The following is an 11,664-nucleotide window of genomic DNA, read 5'->3' on the forward strand; positions in this document are numbered from 1 at the left end:
TATGAGGAAAGACAGATTTATGGATAGAAGGGTAGAGAAAAACATTAGTAATCACACACTAAAAATAATCAGAAAATCTTATTTTGTCTCAAAATCTTTCCTGATTTCTCCATTTTTTCGGAAGGCGTTGAATGATGTCACCTGATCTTTAAAGATAGAGAAATTGAGGCAGAAAAATTAAGGGACATGTGTTCTGGAATTAGGGGACATTAGTTCAGAATTGGAACCTAAAACCTCCTGGCCATATGACAAAGATGGTTCTTTCCTGTGACAGCTGTCACGCTAGGGGAATGAGGTATTCTCTATTTGGGAATGCTAGGGTCAAGGGAGGGGAGGCAATTGGGGAGACCTACTGTCAAAATAATAAACTTTTCTTTTTTGTTGGTCAAAGCTTTCAGTGTCTTCATAAATTTTTACTCCTTCCCTCTATAAACAGGATATGTGATCCTACTCCTTATTTAGAATAATACCTCTACCTGTGTTCTTGATCTCTTTTCATCTTGTCTACTATTGGCTCCTTAACCTCCATTAAAAAATACTCTCAGCCATCACCAAAACTAAAACAGCCTTCCATTAATTTTTCTAGTATATTGCTCCCATTTATCTTAACTGCTAAACTTCTATCTTAGGTTTCTTAATTTCTTTGCCACTCATTCTTTCTCCAACCTCTTGCAAAGTGACCTCTACCACTCATTTAGAGAGCTCATCAGTGACTTCTTAATTGTTAATTCATAGAATCATGATATAGTTCCTCTTTTTATTAAAAAAATCTGTCCATGAAAGTTGTCATTTGTTAAGGTTACACAGGTAAATAAATTAGCAGAGGTAGAACTCAGATCTTTTACTTCCCAATAAGTCAATCACAAAAAATTATACAGTGCTTTTTTTTCTCCTTTTCTACAATTTTTTTTTGCACCACTTTGCAATTTTTGACATTGTTTAGCAACACCCCTTTTCCTGTTGGAAACTCTTCTCCTTTAACTTTAGGATTATCACATTTTCTTGATTTTTTCCTCTCTGCTCTTTTTTCCTCTTTGTTGACTCCTTATGATCTTGTATCTTGCAGTGGCTGTTCCTCAGGGCACTTGTCCTCAGTTCTATTTTCATTTCTCTCTGTAATCCCATGGTGAACTAATTCACCCCCAAAGCTTCAACTACTAGCTCTATGCTTGACTCTTGAGTCTATATTTGTATGTAGTCATGAACCTCTCTTCTGAGTTTTAGATCCCCTATTGTCAAGGCTTATCTCACCAGCATCTGAAACTAAGCCTGTCTTATACTGAACTTATTTATCTTTACCCCTAAATCTGTTCCATCTCTCAAACCCACCATCTCAATGAATGTTATTATCATTTACTTGGCCTCCCATGTTCAAAATTTGCTCCCTTGATTTTCATAGACCATTACCAAGTCATGGGTAAGCTATCATGAAAGCTCTCTTACTTCCATCCTAGTCTTTCTGTTCCCATTGCTACTACCTTATTTTAGGTCTTTATTACTATTCAACTGAATTATTACAACCTATTCCATTCCTTCCCCCTTCAGTGATTGGGTAATAGCTCTAGCGGGGAGGACACCTCAGAGGCCATCTAGATTAGCATTTAGGATTGGGCAGCTTAATTCAATAAGCATTTTTGAGCAGTTCCTGTGTGAGGCATATAATAGGTGTTTAATGATTCATTAGTGATGCCTAGGCATAAGATCTGGCAATATCACTTCTTTGATGAAAATCTTTTGCGGATTACTATTGTTTGGTATATAAATTTCACTTTCCTCTGATTGGCCCTCCATAATTTTAAGCCTTATTTGGTCTTTTCTATATACTTTATGCTTCAGCCAAACAGTAATACTCTGCTCCCTCACTCTGATACATTCTGCACTTTCCAATCTCCATGCCTTGGTTCAGGCTGCTTCATGTGACTGACATGTTTTTTTGGCTGCAATTTTTCTTCTTGAATTCCTACCTATTTTCTAGGTTTCAATTTCAACGTCATCTTCCAGGAAGCCTCCCCTGAACTCTTCTATTTAATGACTTTCTCATCTGGATCTCGCATAGCATTATTTTGTACCTCCCTAAAATACTTATAATAGTTTTATGTATTTGCATCTTATTCCTTTGCTACATTGTATGCTCCATAGAGATGCTTTTGAAACTATGCATCATTCCCTATACTTGGCACAGTACTTTGCACATAGTAGGGAACCTAAAAGTTTGTTGAATGAACAAACTGGCTCAAGTAAGCATTTGGTGATTATTGTTCTATAAATATTTACAACAAGTTCTGTTATGTTTCTCCTTTTTACAGTTTTTATTTCTCAGTCCTTTGGCAGAATACCTGAGGTACTTTCCAATGTTAGCCAGTCTCAGCTACATACCATTCACTAAGGGATTCCTAGTCTTACAACTCATGAGCTATTTTAATACTCAAGTATACAAGAATGTTCCCATGCAGAACCATCTTGTCCACTTATGACATTCTGATATCATCTTCTTACATTCCTCTTCCTGGTTCTCTTGGCTGCAAATATAAATGATCAGTGTACATTCTTGACATTGTTGCTCCTTTCTTCTTTATTCATTCATCTCCCTCTTCCCTTTTTCTTTTTTCCTCCCCATCCGTTCCTCTTTCTTTCCCTCTTTCCCCATCAGTCCCTCTTTCTCCTCCATCTTTATTCTTCTCTATCAGTTTTTTCTCCTCTATCACTCCCTCTTCCCTTGCTCCTTTTTTTTTTTGCCTTTTGCCTCTTTCCCTTTTCTTCTCCTTCCTCTTCTGTTCCCTCTCCTCTTTTTAAAAATACTATTACTGATGCCTTTCATTCATTTCTGGACATGTACTTCATCCTTCATGAGTCTTTTTCATAACAGAAAAACAATTCAGCAAAACCAACTAACAGGTGACCTTGTCTGACAGTATATACAGCATTTGAGCCTATAGCACTCTTGAAAGGAAAAAGGTATTCCTTTTTTTGTTTTGAGGGGGACAAAATTTTACTTTTTTATCTGATCACCATACAGGCTTCCTTGGCTTCATTGTAGTGTTTCATTATCTCTTTGCATGCAATCCAGTACTAAACTACAATTTTCTGGGAAGTTAACAGTCAAATAAATCCTTTGTGTATAACATAATTTTCAAAAAAAAGTAGCAAAAGTCACTTGGGATCTGGATATTATTAACTGTAATCAGATTGTCTAGTATCTAAAAATAATAAAGTTTTAGTTGATTCCAGAAGAGTTACTTTCAATTACTCTCAACTCTAGGTTTCCCACATTAATGAAGAAGAACTGAGACTGACTTGGATAATCCAAAATGTGAATAAAGTGAAAATAACTTGTAGTTACCTTCAAAATATATTTTCTGTACTTAAATTTGGATGTAGTATATCTGATCTGGGAATTCACAGCCATTTAAGTGAAATAAGGCAGACTAAGAAGATCTATCAGAGGAGGAATGGGAAAGTTGATCAGATAATTTTGCCTCTATGCTCAGCTCTTCTCTATTTCCTAAGGCATTCAAGGAATGATTATTACCACCTCTCAGATGGGTGTAAAACACTTGCCTGAGATTAGCTGCCTGTCTCGTACATAAGTATAAATTTATCCTTTTGATGAGGTTTTATTGTTTTGGCTCATTCTACACTTACTGCTATAATTTCTTATTACAGATCTTCAGCAAGGTTGAAGTTGTGATTGTTTTCAGCCTTCAGTGACACATTTTGATTGAGTTTAGTTAGTTAGATTTCTCTTTAACCTAGCCCCCCAAAGAGGCCCTAAGTATATGCATGAATGATATTGTAATAAATGCATATTAGTCAAGTTTGCTCAAATTAGAGGCAACAGATGGAGTCTTTATATAATGATACAATTCAATTAAATAAAATTAAAGCACCTGTAATACACTTTACTAGACTTTATGGATAAAAGACAGAAACGAAGAATAATATTTGCCCTCAAGGAGATTCCATTCTGTTGAATATAAGCTTGCAATTTAGGAATATTGTTTCCTGACTTCTTTCCCAGGAACATCTACCTCAAACTGTGGGATTTGTTCATTGATTATGAGTGTCTGAATTCTTGATTCCTATTAGGGAACCTTTGAATTTTTATTAAAAATTGAAGTTTTTGCTGAGGAGTTGACATGGAGTGGAATCATTTTTACTTAAATGCACTGAAAAGGGATTGTGGGCGATTCGTGACATCTGTTTGTTTTGCTACAAAGCATTAGATGTGCGGTTGAAGCTGTATTTTTGCTTGAAGTTGCTCCTTAAAATTTTGTCTACATTTTCTCTAAGATACAGAAGTGGGAAATATGATTTCTCTTTGTTTTTGTTTTTTTTTCACTTTCAAGTCTTTTACCCTATCAGATTGCATTTGGATGTTGGTTGATTGGAAAACTCCCAAGACAGGAAATATGTATGACACAGACACATGGTTCAGTTGTTGGTATATTTTTATTGGAAAGGTGATGTAGAGAGGTAGGGAATAATATTTGAAGGGCAGCTAGGTTGCATAGTGGATAAAGCACCGGCCCTAAAGTCAGGAGAACCTGAGTTAAAATTCAGCCTCAGATATTTAATAATTACCTAGCTATGTGACCTTGGGCAAATCATTTAACCCTATTGCCTTGCAAAAAAAGAACAAAAACAAAAACAAATAAACAAAAAAAAGAAAGAATATTTGAGTGGTTACTGTATATACTTAACTTTTTGGTCTAAAACTCTTTAGTTGTGGTCATTTTAAGTCTGGAAAACATAGGCAGATTGTGTTTAGTATTATACTCATCAAATTTTAAATGGACAGAGAAATGAAAGGCATTTTACAAGTACTTTTTTCTGGTTGGGGAAGTGGGATAGAAGAGATAGAGAAGTAGGTCTTGTTTTGAAGGATGATATTCGGTATTTACAAGTGCATCAATAAAATCTTTGTTCAGATAGCTGCTATGCATCATTATAAAGGCAAGACCTTTCTCTGGGCCTGGGATTTCATTGGTATAGAGAACTTGTGGTAAGGAAACTTCTTCCTTCAATGGAATTCTTGTGTGATTTATCCTTTTGGAGAGTTGCCTGGGGGCGCTAAGAGGTTTAGTGACAAGCAGCTATGGATACCTGACTGGTTAAGTGTCAGAAGCAGAATTTGAATCCTGGTATTCCTGAGTCCAAGGCAGGTTTTATCATATTGCCTTTTAAAAATAGAGGAAATTTGGAGAACATTTTTTCATCAAACTTTGGAAATGCAGAGTAACATTAATAGTATTAGAAGACGAGTGATGACCTTTCTGTTAGTAAGTAAACTGTCACAGTAATTTTTAAATTCATTCTTACAGCACCTATGCCAGAAAATTCAGATTAAGATGCTGCAGGGATGAAGTTTGGATTTGGCAAAAACAAATCTTAGAAATGTTTTGGGGGGAAGCTAGGTGGAGCAGTGGATAGAGCACTGGCCCTGGAGTCAGGAGTACCTGAGTTCAAATCTGGCCTCAGACACTTAATAATTACCTAGCTGTGTGGCCTTGGGCAAGTTACTTAACCCCATTGCTGTGCGAAAACTAAAAAAAAATGTTTTGAATCTGCTACTAAGAGTCTTGATCTTATTTCATATTTTTTGCCTATATGTTTATACATATGAATCTATGAAAACATTATACATATATGTAACATATGTATACATTTAATAGGTTTGAAATCTCAACAGCTTAGGTTGTTTTCAAAATTGGTATGGTGTATAACTATGTTTGTCTACTTATGAATATACTCCATTCATATTTCATTAGTATAGAGGTTTTTTGGTTTGTTTCTGTTTTGTCATAAAGCATGCTGTATGCATATGTTGCCTCTTCTATGGATATCTTTTTCTGCCTAATCTAGCCCATCTTCCTTGACTGAAGTCTTTAGAATACTTTTAATCATTGCTACTTACATATCTTACATAATTTATCATATATTATATCCTATCATAGATATCCTTATATATCCTTTCATCTCTCATACCATAACATAATATACTATATCATATATTATGTGATTCTTGCTATAGTAAGAATTGCAATTTAGAATCAAAGCAATTAGAAGCATAGTAATAAGTGGAAAGCACTTAATTACATGCCAAGAAGGATCTAGTTTCAAATTTTGTGTCTGATACTATCTCTGTGATCTTGGACATGTAACTTAACTCCTTGTTACATCAAGCAAATCTTTAAAATCATAAATTACAGATGAGTTGCTACACTTCATTGGAGTTCATTTTGTACCAAGAGTTCCTTATACCAATGAAGCAGTCACAGATCTGAGTCTGTCAAAACATTTAACTTTTTAATGTGTCTATCTAATCTTTTGAAATAACTTTTAAGTTCCTTGAAGGCAGGAACTTTGTGATTTTTACATTACTTCTTTGGGTGTCTTATAGGGCAAAGTATTTAGTAGACAATGAATATTTGTAGACTGGTTTTACAATACTTTGCTCCTGAGCTCACTAATGGGGTGAGGAAAGGTATTCAGGACTTAGAGAATCTAAGAAGCCAAAACAAGCTTATAATTTTTAACTTTAAAAAAATGTTTTGTTTTTAAAAGTACTCCTTCCTAATTAATATGTAGTTTATATTAATGAAAGCTCTTTAATTATCTTTATAGAAATTTCTTTGCAAATGTAATTGTGATGCTTAGTACCATATAAACAGTTTAGATTTTTCCTGCATATTGACAATGGACTTAATTTGGAAATGAAAAAAGATTATAAGCTTTCATAGTTTAGCTCCCATGGATTCTTTTCCATGTAGATTCTCAAATTTACTTATCTAGCTCTAAACATTCTCCTGGCCTTTTCCAATCTTGCAACTCCAACTGCATGACCTGTATGTTTTACAGACATCTTAAACTTAGAATCCCCCAAAACGAACTTATAATTTTTCCCACCTAAAATCCTCCATTCTTCCTAACTTATTTCTTGCTGTCCAACCTAGATGTTATCCTCTTCTTCCCAGTATTTTTTCTCCCATCCCTCCACTTCAATGAATTTTTTGCCATTTCCTGTTGATTTTAGATTCATATTATCTCTTGTGTAGATCTTCTCTTTTCTGACTCTGCCACCAGCTTGATGGATGCCCTCATCACCTTACATCTGGACTGTTGTGGTAACCTGCTTTTTTTGTCTTTCTGTCTCATATCTCTGTCCAACTTATCTCTAGGATCAAATAGGAAATTCTCTCTTGGGCATTAAAAATTCTTCATAACTTAGTCCACTCCTCCCTTTCCAGTCTTCTTATATCTTTTTTTTAAAGGTTTTTGCAAGGCAAACGGGGTTAAGTGGCTTGCCCAAGGCCACACAGCTAGGTAATTATTAAGTGTCTGAGACCAGATTTGAACCCAGGTACTCCTGACTCCAGGACCAGTGCTTTATCCACTACACCACCTAGCCGCCCCAATCTTCTTATATCTTAGTCACCTCCACTTAACTGCAGTCTAGAAACTCTGATCTTTCTATTTTTCACACAAGTTCTTCCACATCTGACTCTATGCATTATCCCTAGCCATCTTCCAGCTTTCTCCTGCCACATCCTGCCTCTGGACTAACCTGGCTTCTTTCAAGTTCCAGATGAAATCTCACAATCTATAAGAATCTTTTCCTGAGCCCCCCTAATCCTAGTGTCTTCCCTCTGTTAATTACCTCCAATTTTTCCTGTAGCAGTTTGTTTGTTTGTTTGTTTGTTGTCCCCTGCATGGGATTGGGAGTTCCTTAAAGGCAGGAATTTTTTGTTGTCTTTCTTTATAATAACTTAGTGTAGTAACTAGACACTTAATAAATATTATTGATTGACTGACTGTATTCCAGCACTTTGTACAATATCTGGACATTTTAGCAATTAGTAAATGCTTGTTTGTTTTTTAAAAGTATACAATCTAGCTTTGTTAGAGTAAAGTAAATATCACAACTTGGTTTTGTTTTTAGATGGTTTTTAAGCTTTATTTTTATTTGTTAGCATATTATTAAAGTAGCAATCAGTATCTCCCCTACTTAAATTATACTTTGTATACACACACTATTGTACACTGACACATGCTATCTTTGTGATCTTGGACATGAAATTTAATTCTTTGTTACATCAGGCAAATCTTTAAAATTGTAATACATAATGACACATAACAATAAAGTATTCTGGAGTCTACTTTGGACAAATTTTTAAAGGTGCTTTAAATAATGATGATTACTACTACCTAGTATTCTAGCTGGAGCTTCCAAGAATATACAAGACTAGGAAAGAAGGAAGACTTGCCTTGTAGAAGATTAAAAAGAAATTTCCACAGGAATTTAGGGAACTCTGTACTGAAATTTGCATTAAAAAAAAACTTCTGGGGTTTTGTGTAGCTAATACTCTTTTATTAGCATTTGATGGTTGTTTTCAGAATTTAGGATTTTTAAAATAACGAACATTAGGCTGTTTCTGATGATAAAACTATATTCTTAAACAGTTAGTTATGTATATCCAGATGGAGATCCTCCCATCTGATTTTCCAGTGAATGTTTCAGAATGACCCCCAGAATGAAATGGAATTATAGTGGGTGTTCTGGGTGATACTCCTGAGCTAGTTTCATAACAGTAGCCAAGAGAGCATGGGCTTCAGAGAAAGAAACCCCACAAAATGCTCCCCATACAGATTTTTTCCCCCTGAATATATTTCACTTATATTTTTCTTAACATGTTTTGAGATAGAAAATACTTTGTTAATGGTCAAAGGAAGCATTGATTTATTTCTTCATGCCCTTATTCTCTATTCGACCCTTATAAAAAGTCAGTTTCACCACTGATAGGACTTAGGATACTGCTTGCTCAGGACTTTTCAGTATTTTTTGTTTCTTCAACAAAACTCTCTCTCATGCACACACTCCCACTGCAATTCAACCTCTCTCCTCTCTTTCACCCCTTTTTTTTGCTCGGTGATTGACAGAAGCTCTTGTTTAGCTTCCAGAGGCAGTTAGAATAGGGCTATTAGACCTCTTTAGATATAGGTAGGAGTTTAGAATTCTGCTCTTGGCTTTGAAAAGGACTTCAGAGGCCCTTGGGAAGGTATTGAGAGCATAAGGAAGGGGAAAAGATAAGGTCAGTCAGTAAATAAGCATTTTTTAATGGCTTAAAATGTGCCAGGCATCTTGTTAAGATCTGGGAATATAAAGGAAGGTAAAAATGGTCCCTGCCCTCAAAGAATAGAGTAGATCACATGCAAACAACTATGTACATGCAAGATACATAGGTCGAATGGGAAGCTAGGTGACTTAATGGATATGGCTATGGGTCTAGAGTCTAGAGTCAAGAAACCATTCATCTTCCTAAGTTCAAATTTGGCCACAGACATATAGTACCTATGTAACCTTAGGCAAGTCACTTAACCCTGTTTGTCTCAGCTGGAAAGATGGAGAAGAAAATGGACTGAACAGCAAGATGGAATGGAACTTCAGAGGGAAGGCATTAGCTTTGCTGAAGGCTGAGAGAAGCTTCTTGTAGGTGGGATTTTAGCTGACTTGAAATAAGTCAGGAAGTAAGGGACAAAATTAATCCTGTAAAATGCATCTGAGCATAAGGAAAACAATGAGGCTTCCTAAGGAAAAGAAAAGGGACTTACTTATGGCAACAGAACCCTGAATGGTTAAAAAAAAAGTCATCAAAAGACAATAATACATAGATATGGCCTCAGTGATAATAGGATAAAGAATTTGTACATCCTAGTGTAAGCATATTGTGAAGCTTTAAAAATGAAATGGGTGCCACATTCAAGTGACAGGACCAGTATTTGAACTCAGATCCTTTGCTGTTAAAACCAATGTTCTTTTCCCTTTATCATCCAATCTTGTGAACCTTTTCAATGGCTTTGTCTTTCAAGGTTCTCTTAAATAGAGGCTATATATTTTATGTTCAGAAAAATACTATCCTTATGCTACATAATGTGAATACTCTTAAGGTGTAAGGATGTTTCTAAACCTGTCAGAGGCAAGGATGAAACCTTTTATTCTATGTGAGTGTAAAGAAAAAGGATTGTGGCATTGGAAAAGGAAGTATGTCTACTTATTGCTGTTGTCATCAAAGAATACACTATTAGTTGGGAGTGAATTAGAGAATTTTATCTCTTGGGCTAAGTCAATAGTTTGCATTTCAGAAGCTGGGTAAAGACATTTTGATTGTGAGATCAGAAAAATACTCTGATGGTGCAATTCAGCTGCAAGTTTTTCATGGAATTCATTTTGTGAGTGTGATTTATAGTAGAGGATGGTAACTTAGTATTGTACCTTCAATATATCAGACTATCTAGCTGCTCATACTACTTATGACCCAGAAAATATTGACCATGCTTTTAAAAGTTACTCAGAAAAAATAGAGAAAATTAATTTTAAGGTTCTCCCAATCCAAGTGGGGAAAGAAAAGACCAGGGATAATTTTTGTTTTGCAGAGTTATTCTCAAGGAATCAATACATAAATCCTAAAGGAGTGTGTGTACTACTCCAGTTTATGAATGTATAGAACATCTGTTTTATTTTTATAAAATCTGTGTAACCTACCAAAAAAAGAGGTAGATTGTGGACTCTAAAGATCATAGATTTACGTTAGAAGGAGCTTTTGAAACCATCTTGTTTTATCCAGATACAAATAAACTAAGGTCTAGAGAGTAAATAGCTTCTCAAGTTCAAACAATTAGTGAATAGCAAATCCAGAATGTGAACCCAGGTGTTCTGATGTCAAGACCAGTTTTCTTTCCACTAGCCAAGTGAATTGCCTTCTTGGGTTAGACTTGAAAATATTGCAGTCTAATCCTTAGTCACTAACTGACCTTCAGCTAGTGACATTTACAAGGAAGGAATACTTGACCACTGAAAAATTCCTTCTTAGAAAAGGGAGCTAAGCTAAAAATAGTGTGTATTTTAAATGTGAAGCTTCTTAAATCATTTAGCCTTCCTGAAGATAAATACTCCATAAATACAGTGTAATGATGGCACTTTGCAGACATCATCTGGTCTCCTCTGAAACCTTTCCAAAAGAGTGGTTGGTAGTACATGTTCCCATATCTGATTTACAATCATTGAGAAAATGATTTTTGTCAAGGTCATACTGTTCAGTGGGAATGAGGATTCTGAGATCCAATTTGTCTTCTGCTTACTAATTATACTCTTCTGAACTGGTGGTGGAGAGAAGAAAATATTTTTGTGAAAGCTGGGACACAAACAGCTATGGTAGTGGCATTGATAACTCATTAGTATAATCCAAGTTGTAACTCTCAAATGTTGGTGGCCTTGGACCTGGCTGAGATGCCATTGCATAGACAATATTGAATCAATATACTTTCAAATGAATGAAGCAAATGGTATGGAGACTGGGGAAGTGCTTTCATTTGGGAAAGTTGGCTGTGATGATCTTTTTTTTTTAAAGCATGTTTTAAAAAATGTAAAGATAACTTTCAACATTCATTTTTTTTGCAAGATTTTGAGTTGCATATTTTACTCCCTTTTCTCCTCCTTCCCCATGACAGTGAGTAATCTGATAAAGGTTATACATGTATAGTCATATTAAATATATATCCATATTAGTAATGGTGTGTAAGAAGAATCAGAACAGACGGCAAAAAAAACCATGAGAAAAAAATCAAATAAATTTTTAGAAGTGGAAATAGCATGCTTTGGTTTGCATT

General features: G+C 35.2%; 1 protein-coding gene across 2 annotated transcripts in view; it reads left to right on the forward strand.

The window, feature by feature from the left end:
- The window catches only part of SPTB (spectrin beta, erythrocytic), a 183,129-nt gene that overhangs the window by 3,227 nt on the left and 168,238 nt on the right, over nucleotides 1-11,664 (forward strand). The window lies entirely within an intron of this gene.

This window comes from Macrotis lagotis, chromosome 4 (assembly GCF_037893015.1).
Source record: "Macrotis lagotis isolate mMagLag1 chromosome 4, bilby.v1.9.chrom.fasta, whole genome shotgun sequence".
Taxonomy (NCBI): domain Eukaryota; kingdom Metazoa; phylum Chordata; class Mammalia; order Peramelemorphia; family Peramelidae; genus Macrotis; species Macrotis lagotis.